We start from the raw sequence: 10,585 nt of genomic DNA, 5'->3' as shown, positions 1-10,585 counted from the left end.
AGAGACAGGAAACTGTCCTAACGTTATGCTCATCAGTTGATCCATACAGAGAGACGTTGTTTTTACATGAGGATGTTGCATAGCCTATGTCATGTAGGACACCGATCGTATGGTGTGATTGCATAGCCTACGTCATGTACGACACCGATCGTATGGTGTGATTGCATAGCCTATGTCATGTAGGACACCGATCGTATGGTGTGATTGCATAGCCTATGTCATGTACGACACCGATCGTATGGTGTGATTGCATAGCCTACGTCATGTAGGACACCGATCGTATGGTGTGATTGCATAGCCTATGTCATGTACGACACCGATCATATGGTGTGATTGCATAGCCTATGTCATGTACGACACCGATCGTATGGTGTGATTGCATAGCCTATGTCATGTAGGACACCGATCGTATGGTGTGATTGCATAGCCTACATCATGTACGACACCGATCGTATGGTGTGATTGCATAGCCTATGTCATTTAGGACACCGATCGTATGGTGTGATTGCATAGCCTATGTCATGTATGACACCGATCGTATGGTGTGATTGCATAGCCTATGTCATTTACGACACCGATCGTATGGTGTGATTGCATAGCCTAAGTCATGTAGGACACCGATCGTATGGTGTGATTGCATAGCCTATGTCATGTACGACACCGATCGTATGGTGTGATTGCATAGCCTACGTCATGTACGACACCGATCGTATGGTGTGATTGCATAGCCTACGTCATGTACGACACCGATCGTATGGTGTGATTGCATAGCCTACGTCATGTACGACACCGATCGTATGGTGTGATTGCATAGCCTATGTCATTTAGGACACCGATCGTATGGTGTGATTGCATAGCCTATGTCATGTAGGACACCGATCGTATGGTGTGATTGCATAGCCTATGTCATGTACGACACCGATCGTATGGTGTGATTGCATAGCCTATGTCATGTACGACACCGATCGTATGGTGTGATTGCATAGCCTATGTCATGTAGGACACCGATCGTATGGTGTGATTGCATAGCCTACGTCATGTACGACACCGATCGTATGGTGTGATTGCATAGCCTATGTCATTTAGGACACCGATCGTATGGTGTGATTGCATAGCCTATGTCATGTATGACACCGATCGTATGGTGTGATTGCATAGCCTATGTCATTTACGACACCGATCGTATGGTGTGATTGCATAGCCTAAGTCATGTAGGACACCGATCGTATGGTGTGATTGCATAGCCTATGTCATGTACGACACCGATCGTATGGTGTGATTGCATAGCCTACGTCATGTACGACACCGATCGTATGGTGTGATTGCATAGCCTATGTCATGTACGACACCGATCGTATGGTGTGATTGCATAGCCTACGTCATGTACGACACCGATCGTATGGTGTGATTGCATAGCCTATGTCATTTAGGACACCGATCGTATGGTGTGATTGCATAGCCTATGTCATGTAGGACACCGATCGTATGGTGTGATTGCATAGCCTATGTCATGTACGACACCGATCGTATGGTGTGATTGCATAGCCTATGTCATGTAGGACACCGATCGTATGTTGTGATTGTTGAATGACACACGTTCCGTCGTACACAAGGCTGTAGTGGAGGTCTATATGTTGGACAAATTATTATTTAAACGTGTTCTTGTGTCCCAGTGCCATTTCTTATGATCATTATTCATCACACGGTAATCATCATTTATCATCATTATTCAGGATTATTCATCAACTATCTAGTGATGGCAGAACAGCAGGTAACCTGTCACGATGATACAACAGGACTATCTATCTAGTGATACTTTACTTACGTACTATTGTTTGTACAGATGAACGTGGTACCTTCAGGCGTTTGGAAATTGCTCCCAAGGATGAACCAGACTTGTGGAGGTCTACAATCATTTTTCTGAGGTCTTGGCTGATTTCTTTTGATTTTCCCATGATGTCAAGCAAAGAGGCACTGAGTTTGAAGGTAGACCTTGAAATACATCTACAGGTACACCTCCAATTGACTCAAATTATGTCAATTAGCCTATCAGAAGCTTCTAAAGCCATGACATAATTTTCTGGAATTGTCCAAGCTATTTAAAGGCACAGTCAACTTAGTGTATGTAAACTTCTGATCCACTGGAATTGTGATACAGTGAATTATAAGTGAAATAATCTGTCTGTAAACAATTGTTGGAAAAATGACTTGTGTCATGCACAAAGTAGATGTCCTAACCGACTTGACAAAACTATAGTTTGTTAACAATAAATGTGTGGAGTAGTTGAAAAACGAGTTTTAATGACTCCAACCTAAGTGTACGTAAACTTCCGACTTCAACTGTGAATGTTTCTAGGATCTGGTTAAACAGATACGAAGAAAGCTTTTAAGAAAATGCCTCTCTGTGATTAAAAGTAAGAAAAGCTGTGATTTTCAAATCTAGTTTCTAGCCAGAGGTATTTAGGGAGGGTATTTTCCCCACGTTATTGTGGGGAAAATCACACTTTTTTAAATTTAACTTAGTCACACTTTTTTTTATGTTTCAACTTTCAACTTTTGATGATGTCATCAGGCAGAATTTTTGTACTTTATATATTTTCGTTCAAAACGTAGAAATCTGCAGTTTTCACGATGTAGACACCGATATTGTGCTGGAGATAATGAACAGGAGAGTGAGAGTGATGGAGTTACCCTTTAAACATGAGGCTTCCAGATGAATCCGGGTTCCAAGTTATGAATAGATCTTCAGATACACAGAGATCAACCCGCATAATGGCCTGTCATTGATTTAGCCTACCCCACCTGTGAGCTTGCAAGTGTTTTTGATTGAGAGAGGGAGACAGAGAGACAGACAGACAGACAGACAGACAGACAGACAGACAGAGAGACAGAGACAGAGAGAGAGACAGAGAGAGAGAGACAGAGACAGAGAGAGAGAGAGTGAAAGCGTGCGTGTGTGAGCCTAGTAACCCGTGGTGCTGTGCTGTGGACGGTAACCGTGGAAACAGAACTCGGTAGCGTTATCCTACCTGTTGCCCAGCCTCTCCTTCTGAGGCTGCGTCCCAAATGGATCCCTAGACAGACCGATGCCTAGTCTCCGTGGGAACCCCGTTGTTGTTACGGTGACATCAGCGGGAGATGAAAGTAACCTTGAAGTGCATCACAAATGGATCCTATTTCAGATATTATGAGTCACATGCGGCGAATACAACAGGTGTAGACCTTACAGGTGTAGACATTACAGTGAAATGCTTACTTACGAGCCCCTTAACCAACAATGCAGTTTAATTATTTTTTTTAATTAAAAAGAATAAGAAATAAAAGTAACAAGTAATTAAAGAACAGCAGTAAAATAGAGAGACTATATACAGGGGGGTACCTGTACAGAGTCAATGTGCAGGGGCACCGGTTAGTTGAGGTAATATGTACATGTAGGTAGAGTTATTAAAGTGACTATGCAACGATGATAACAACAGAGAGTAGCAGCGGTGTAAAAGAGGTGTGGGGGCAATGCAAATAGTCTGGGTAGGCATTTGATTAGATATTCAGGAGTCTTATGGCTTGGGGGTAGAAGCTGTTTAGAAGCCTCTTGAACCCAGACTTGGCGCACCGGTACCGCTTGCCGTGCGGTAGCAGAGAGGACAGGCTATGTCTAGGGTGGCTGGGGTCTTTGACAATATTTAGGGCCTTCCTCTGACACCGCCTGGTATAGAGGTCCTGGATGGCAGGAAGCTTGGCCCCAGTGACGTACTGGGCCGTACACACCACCCTCTGTAGTGCCTTGCGGTCGGAGGCCGTGCAGTTGCCATACCAGGCAGTGATGCAACCAGTCAGGATGCTCTCGATGGTGCAGCTGTAGAACCTTTTGAGGATCTGAGGACCCATGCCAAATCGTTTTAGTTTCCTGAAGGGGGAATAGGTTTTGTTGTGCCCTCTTCACGATTGTCATGGTGTGCTTGGACCAAGTTAGTTTGTTGGTGATGTGGACACCAAGGAACTTGAAGCTCTGAAATATAGTGCAGTACTTTGGCCCTATGGGCCCTGGTTAGAAGTAGTGCAGTACTTTGGCCCTATGGGCCCTGGTTAGAAGTAGTGCAGTACTTTGGCCCTATGGGCCCTGGTTAGAAGTAGTGCAGTACTCTGGCCCTATGGGCCCTGGTTAGAAGTAGTGCAGTACTTTGGCCCTATGAGCCCTGGTTAGAAGTAGTGCAGTACTTTGGCACTATGAGCCCTGGTTAGTAGTAGTGCAGTACTTTGGCCCTATGGGCCCTGGTTAGTAGTGCAGTACTTTGGCCCTATGGGCCCTGGTTAGTAGTGCAGTACTTTGGCCCTATGGGCCCTGGTTAGAAGTAGTGCAGTACTTTGGCCCTATGGGCCCTGGTTAGAAGTAGTGCAGTACTTTGGCCCTATAGGCCCTGGTTAGAAGTAGTGCAGTACTTTGGCCCTATGTGCCCTGGTTAGAAGTAGTGCAGTACTTTGGCACTATGAGCCCTGGTTAGAAGTAGTGCAGTACTTTGGCCCTATGAGCCCTGGTTAGTAGTAGTGCAGTACTTTGGCCCTATGTGCCCTGGTTAGAAGTAGTGCAGTACTTTGGCCCTATGGGCCCTGGTTAGTAGTAGTGCAGTACTTTGGCCCTATGAGCCCTGGTTAGAAGTAGTGCAGTACTTTGGCCCTATGGGCCCTGGTTAGAAGTAGTGCAGTACTTTGGCCCTATGGGCCCTGGTTAGAAGTAGTGCAGTACTTTGGCCCTATGGGCCCTGGTTAGAAGTAGTGCAGTACTTTGGCCCTATGGGCCCTGGTTAGAAGTAGTGCAGTACTTTGGCCCTATGGGCCCTGGTTAGAAGTAGTGGAGTACTTTGGCCCTATGAGCCCTGGTTAGAAGTAGTGCAGTACTTTGGCCCTATGTGCCCTGGTTAGAAGTAGTGCAGTACTTTGGCCCTATGGGCCCTGGTTAGAAGTAGTGCAGTACTTTGGCCCTATGGGCCCTGGTTAGAAGTAGTGCAGTACTTTGGCCCTATGTGCCCTGGTTAGAAGTAGTGCAGTACTTTGGCCCTATGGGCCCTGGTTAGAAGTAGTGCAGTACTTTGGCCCTATGTGCCCTGGTTAGAAGTAGTGCAGTACTTTGGCCCTATGTGCCCTGGTTAGAAGTAGTGCAGTACTTTGGCCCTATGGGCCCTGGTTAGAAGTAGTGCAGTACTTTGGCCCTATGGGCCCTGGTTAGAAGTAGTGCAGTACTTTGGCCCTATGGGCCCTGGTTAGAAGTAGTGCAGTACTTTGGCCCTATGTGCACTGGTTATAAGTAGTGCAGTACTTTGGCCCTATGGGCCCTGGTTAGAAGTAGTGCAGTACTTTGGCCCTATGGGCCCTGGTTAGAAGTAGTGCAGTACTTTGGCCCTATGGGCCCTGGTTAGAAGTAGTGCAGTACTTTGGCCCTATGAGCCCTGGTTAGAAGTAGTGCAGTACTTTGGCCCTATGGGCCCTGGTTAGTAGTAGTGCAGTACTCTGGCCCTATGGGCCCTGGTTAGAAGTAGTGCAGTACTTTGGCCCTATGGGCCCTGGTTAGAAGTAGTGCAGTACTTTGGCCCTATGGGCCCTGGTTAGAAGTAGAGCAGTATAAAGAGAACAGTGTAGAACATGGGGATGTGTGAAACCTCGGTGTGGAGCCGTATCAGGAGGAAGAGCTACTCACCAAGCAGTGTGATGTCCTTTACACTGGTGCCTAGTTGTTCTGCCTGATGTGAGGCAGGATGTGACATCTGATACCACTTGAAGCTGGGATGTCCCTCCTAACATTTCATTCGTTTGTCCGACTGTCCGTCAAATCCTGGCTATACCCTACATCACCACTAACAACACATATGCCTGGAATCCTTACATCGTAGGGCAGCAGGAGAGAGCAGGGCAGCAGGAGAGAGCAGGGCAGCAAGAGGGCAGCAGGAGAGAGCAGGGCAGCAGGAGAGAGCAGGGCAGCAGGAGAGAGCAGGGCAGCAGCAGGGCAGCAGGAGAGAGCAGGGCAGCAGGAGAGAGCAGGGCAGCAGGAGGGCAGCAGGAGAGAGCAGGGCAGCAGGAGGGCAGCAGGAGAGAGCAGGGCAGCAGGAGGGCAGCAGGAGAGAGCAGGAGAGAGCAGGGCAGCAGGAGAGAGCAGGGCAGCAGGAGGGCAGCAGGAGAGAGCAGGAGAGAGCAGGGCAGCAAGAGAGAGCAGGGCAGGAGGGCAGCAGGAGAGAGCAGGGCAGCAGCAGGGCAGCAGGAGAGAGCAGGGCAGCAGGAGAGAGCAGGGCAGCAGGAGGGCAGCAGGAGAGAGCAGGGCAGCAGGAGAGAGCAGGGCAGCAGGAGAGAGCAGGGCAGGAGGGCAGCAGGAGAGAGCAGGAGAGAGCAGGGCAGCAAGAGAGAGCAGGAGAGAGCAGGGCAGGAGGGCAGCAGAAGAGAGCAGGGCAGCAGCAGGGCAGCAGGAGAGAGCAGGTTAGCAGGAGAGAGCAGGGCAGCAGGAGGGCAGCAGGAGAGAGCAGGGCAGCAGGAGAGAGCAGGGCAGCAGGAGAGAGCAGGGCAGCAGCAGGGCAGCAGGATGGAGCAGGGCAGCAGGAGAGAGCAGGGCAGCAGGAGAGAGCAGGGCAGCAGGAGAGAGCAGGGCAGGGCAGCAGGAGAGAGCAGGGCAGCAGCAGGGCAGCAGGAGAGAGCAGGTTAGCAGGAGAGAGCAGGGCAGCAGGAGGGCAGCAGGAGAGAGCAGGGCAGCAGGAGAGAGCAGGGCAGCAGGAGAGAGCAGGGCAGCAGCAGGGCAGCAGGATGGAGCAGGGCAGCAGGAGAGAGCAGGGCAGCAGGAGAGAGCAGGGCAGCAGGAGAGAGCAGGGCAGCAGGAGAGAGCAGGGCAGGGCAGCAGGAGGGCAGCAGGAGAGAGCAGGGCAGCAGGAGAGAGCAGGGCAGCAGCAGGGCAGCAGGAGAGAGCAGGGCAGCAGGAGAGAGCAGGGCAGCAGGAGAGAGCAGGGCAGCAGCAGGGCAGCAGGAGAGAGCAGGGCAGCAGGAGAGAGCAGGGCAGCAGGAGAGAGCGGTTTCGTCGCTTGTAGCACAGAGATCAATTTATTGCAAGTAATCAAAAAATAATGAATAGATTTTAAACAAAAAAAAATAGATTTTTATTTGTCATAGACGGACAAGAGAAAACCCAATAGAAAATCTTTGGAGGGAGCTGAAAGTCCGTATTGCCCAGCGACAGCCCCGAAACCTGAAGGATCTGGAGAAGGTCTGTATGGAGGAGTGGGCCAAAATCCCTGCTGCTCTGTGTGCAAACCTGGTCAAGAACTACAGGAAACGTATGATCTCTGTAATTGCAAACAAAGGTTTCTGTGCCAAATATTAAGTTCTGCTTTTCTGATGTATCAAATACTTATGTCATGCAATAAAATGCAAATGAATAACTTAAAAATCATACAATGTGATTTTTTGGATTTTTGTTTTAGATTCCGTCTCTCACAGTTGAAGTGTACCTATGATAAAAATTACAGACCTCTACATGCTTTGTAAGTAGGAACACCTGCAAAATCGGCAGTGTATCAAATACTTGTTCTCCCCACTGTACGTTTTCATACCTTTATGGACAGATGTGGAAGTGTTATACCTTTAGGGACAGATGTGGAAGTGTTATACCTTTAGGGACAGATGTAGAAGTGTTATACCTTTAGGGACAGATGTGGAAGTGTTTTACCTTTAGGGACAGATATGGAAGTGTTAAACCTTTAGGGACAGATGTAGAAGTGTTATACCTTTAGGGACAGATGTGGAAGTGTTTTACCTTTAGGGACAGATGTAGAAGTGTTATACCTTTAGGGACAGATGTGGAAGTGTTATACCTTTAGGGACAGATGTGGAAGTGTTATACCTTTAGGGACAGATATGGAAGTGTTATACCTTTAGGGACAGATGTGGAAGTGTTATACCTTTAGGGACAGATGTGGAAGTGTTAAACCTTAAGGGACAGATGTGGAAGTGTTATACCTTTAGGGACAGATGTGGAAGTGTTATACCTTTAGGGACAGATGTGGAAGTGGTATACCTTTAGGGACAGATGTGGAAGTGTTATACCTTTAGGGACAGATGTGGAAGTGTTATACCTTTAGGGACAGATGTGGAAGTGTTATACCTTTAGGGACAGATGTGGAAGTGTTAAACCTTTAGGGACAGATGTGGAAGTGTTATACCTTTAGGGACAGATGTAGAAGTGTTATACCTTTAGGGACAGATGTGGAAGTGTTATACCTTTAGGGACAGATGTAGAAGTGTTATACCTTTAGGGACAGATGTAGAAGTGTTATACCTTTAGGGACAGATGTGGAAGTGTTATACCTTTAGGGACAGATGTGGAAGTGTTATACCTTTAGGGACAGATGTAGAAGTGTTATACCTTTAGGGACAGACGTGGAAGTGTTATACCTTTAGGGACAGATGTGGAAGTGTTATACCTTTAGGGACAGATGTGGAAGTGTTATACCTTTAGGGACAGATGTGGAAGTGGTATACCTTTAGGGACAGATGTGGAAGTGTTATACCTTTAGGGACAGATGTGGAAGTGTTATACCTTTAGGGACAGATGTGGAAGTGTTATACCTTTAGGGACAGATGTGGAAGTGTTATACCTTTAGGGACAGATGTGGAAGTGTTATACCTTTAGGGACAGATGTGGAAGTGTTATACCTTTAGGGACAGATGTAGAAGTGTTATACCTTTAGGGACAGATGTGGAAGTGTTATACCTTTAGGGACAGATGTGGAAGTGTTATACCTTTAGGGACAGATGTAGAAGTGTTATACCTTTAGGGACAGATGTGGAAGTGTTATACCTTTAGGGACAGATGTGGAAGTGTTAAACCTTAAGGGACAGATGTGGAAGTGTTATACCTTTAGGGACAGATGTGGAAGTGTTATACCTTTAGGGACAGATGTGGAAGTGGTATACCTTTAGGGACAGATGTGGAAGTGTTATACCTTTAGGGACAGATGTGGAAGTGTTATACCTTTAGGGACAGATGTGGAAGTGTTATACCTTTAGGGACAGATGTGGAAGTGTTAAACCTTTAGGGACAGATGTGGAAGTGTTATACCTTTAGGGACAGATGTAGAAGTGTTATACCTTTAGGGACAGATGTGGAAGTGTTATACCTTTAGGGACAGATGTAGAAGTGTTATACCTTTAGGGACAGATGTAGAAGTGTTATACCTTTAGGGACAGATGTGGAAGTGTTATACCTTTAGGGACAGATGTGGAAGTGTTATACCTTTAGGGACAGATGTAGAAGTGTTATACCTTTAGGGACAGACGTGGAAGTGTTATACCTTTAGGGACAGATGTGGAAGTGTTATACCTTTAGGGACAGATGTGGAAGTGTTATACCTTTAGGGACAGATGTGGAAGTGGTATACCTTTAGGGACAGATGTGGAAGTGTTATACCTTTAGGGACAGATGTGGAAGTGTTATACCTTTAGGGACAGATGTGGAAGTGTTATACCTTTAGGGACAGATGTGGAAGTGTTATACCTTTAGGGACAGATGTGGAAGTGTTATACCTTTAGGGACAGATGTGGAAGTGTTATACCTTTAGGGACAGATGTAGAAGTGTTATACCTTTAGGGACAGATGTGGAAGTGTTATACCTTTAGGGACAGATGTGGAAGTGTTATACCTTTAGGGACAGATGTAGAAGTGTTATACCTTTAGGGACAGATGTGGAAGTGTTATACCTTTAGGGACAGATGTGGAAGTGTTATACCTTTAGGGACAGATGTGGAAGTGTTATACCTTTAGGGACAGATGTAGAAGTGTTATACCTTTAGGGACAGATGTGGAAGTGTTATACCTTTAGGGACAGATGTAGAAGTGTTATACCTTTAGGGACAGATGTGGAAGTGTTATACCTTTAGGGACAGATGTAGAAGTGGCTCTATCTCAACCATTATTTAAATGGTTCCTCTTTCTCCCCTAGTCATGCATTTTTTATCACATGTATATTTTTGGATGAGCAGGATGAGAGAATGATGAGAAGAGTGAGGTATGGGGAGAGGATAGAGGGGGAAGAGAATAAGTGGAAATAGGAGGGGAGACAACAGGAGAGAAGAGAAGAGAATAGAAGAGGAGAGGAGAGGAGAGGAGAGGAGAGGAGAGGGGAGGAGAGGAGAGGAGAGGAGAGGAGAGCTGAGGATGAGGGGAGGGGAGGAGAAGATGAGGAGAGGGGAGGAGAAGATGAGGAGAGGGGAGCTGAGGAGAAGATGAGGAGAGGATGAGGAGAGGCGAGCTGAGGATGAGGGGAGGGGAGGAGAAGATGAGGAGAGGATGAGGAGAGGGGAGCTGAGGATGAGGGGAGGGGAGGAGAAGATGAGGAGAGGATGAGGAGAGGCGAGCTGAGGATGAGGGGAGGGGAGGAGAAGATGAGGAGAGGATGAGGAGAGGGGAGCTGAGGATGAGGGGAGGGAAGGAGAAGATGAGGAGAGGATGAGGAGAGGGGAGCTGAGGATGAGGGGAGGGGAGGAGAAGATGAGGAGAGGATGAGGAGAGGGGAGCTGAGGATGAGGGGAGGGGAGGAGAAGATGAGGAGAGGATGAG

Source organism: Salvelinus alpinus, chromosome 5 (assembly GCF_045679555.1).
Source record: "Salvelinus alpinus chromosome 5, SLU_Salpinus.1, whole genome shotgun sequence".
In the NCBI taxonomy this organism is placed as follows: Eukaryota; Metazoa; Chordata; class Actinopteri; order Salmoniformes; family Salmonidae; genus Salvelinus; species Salvelinus alpinus.
Note: the sequence above shows the minus strand (reverse complement) of the source record.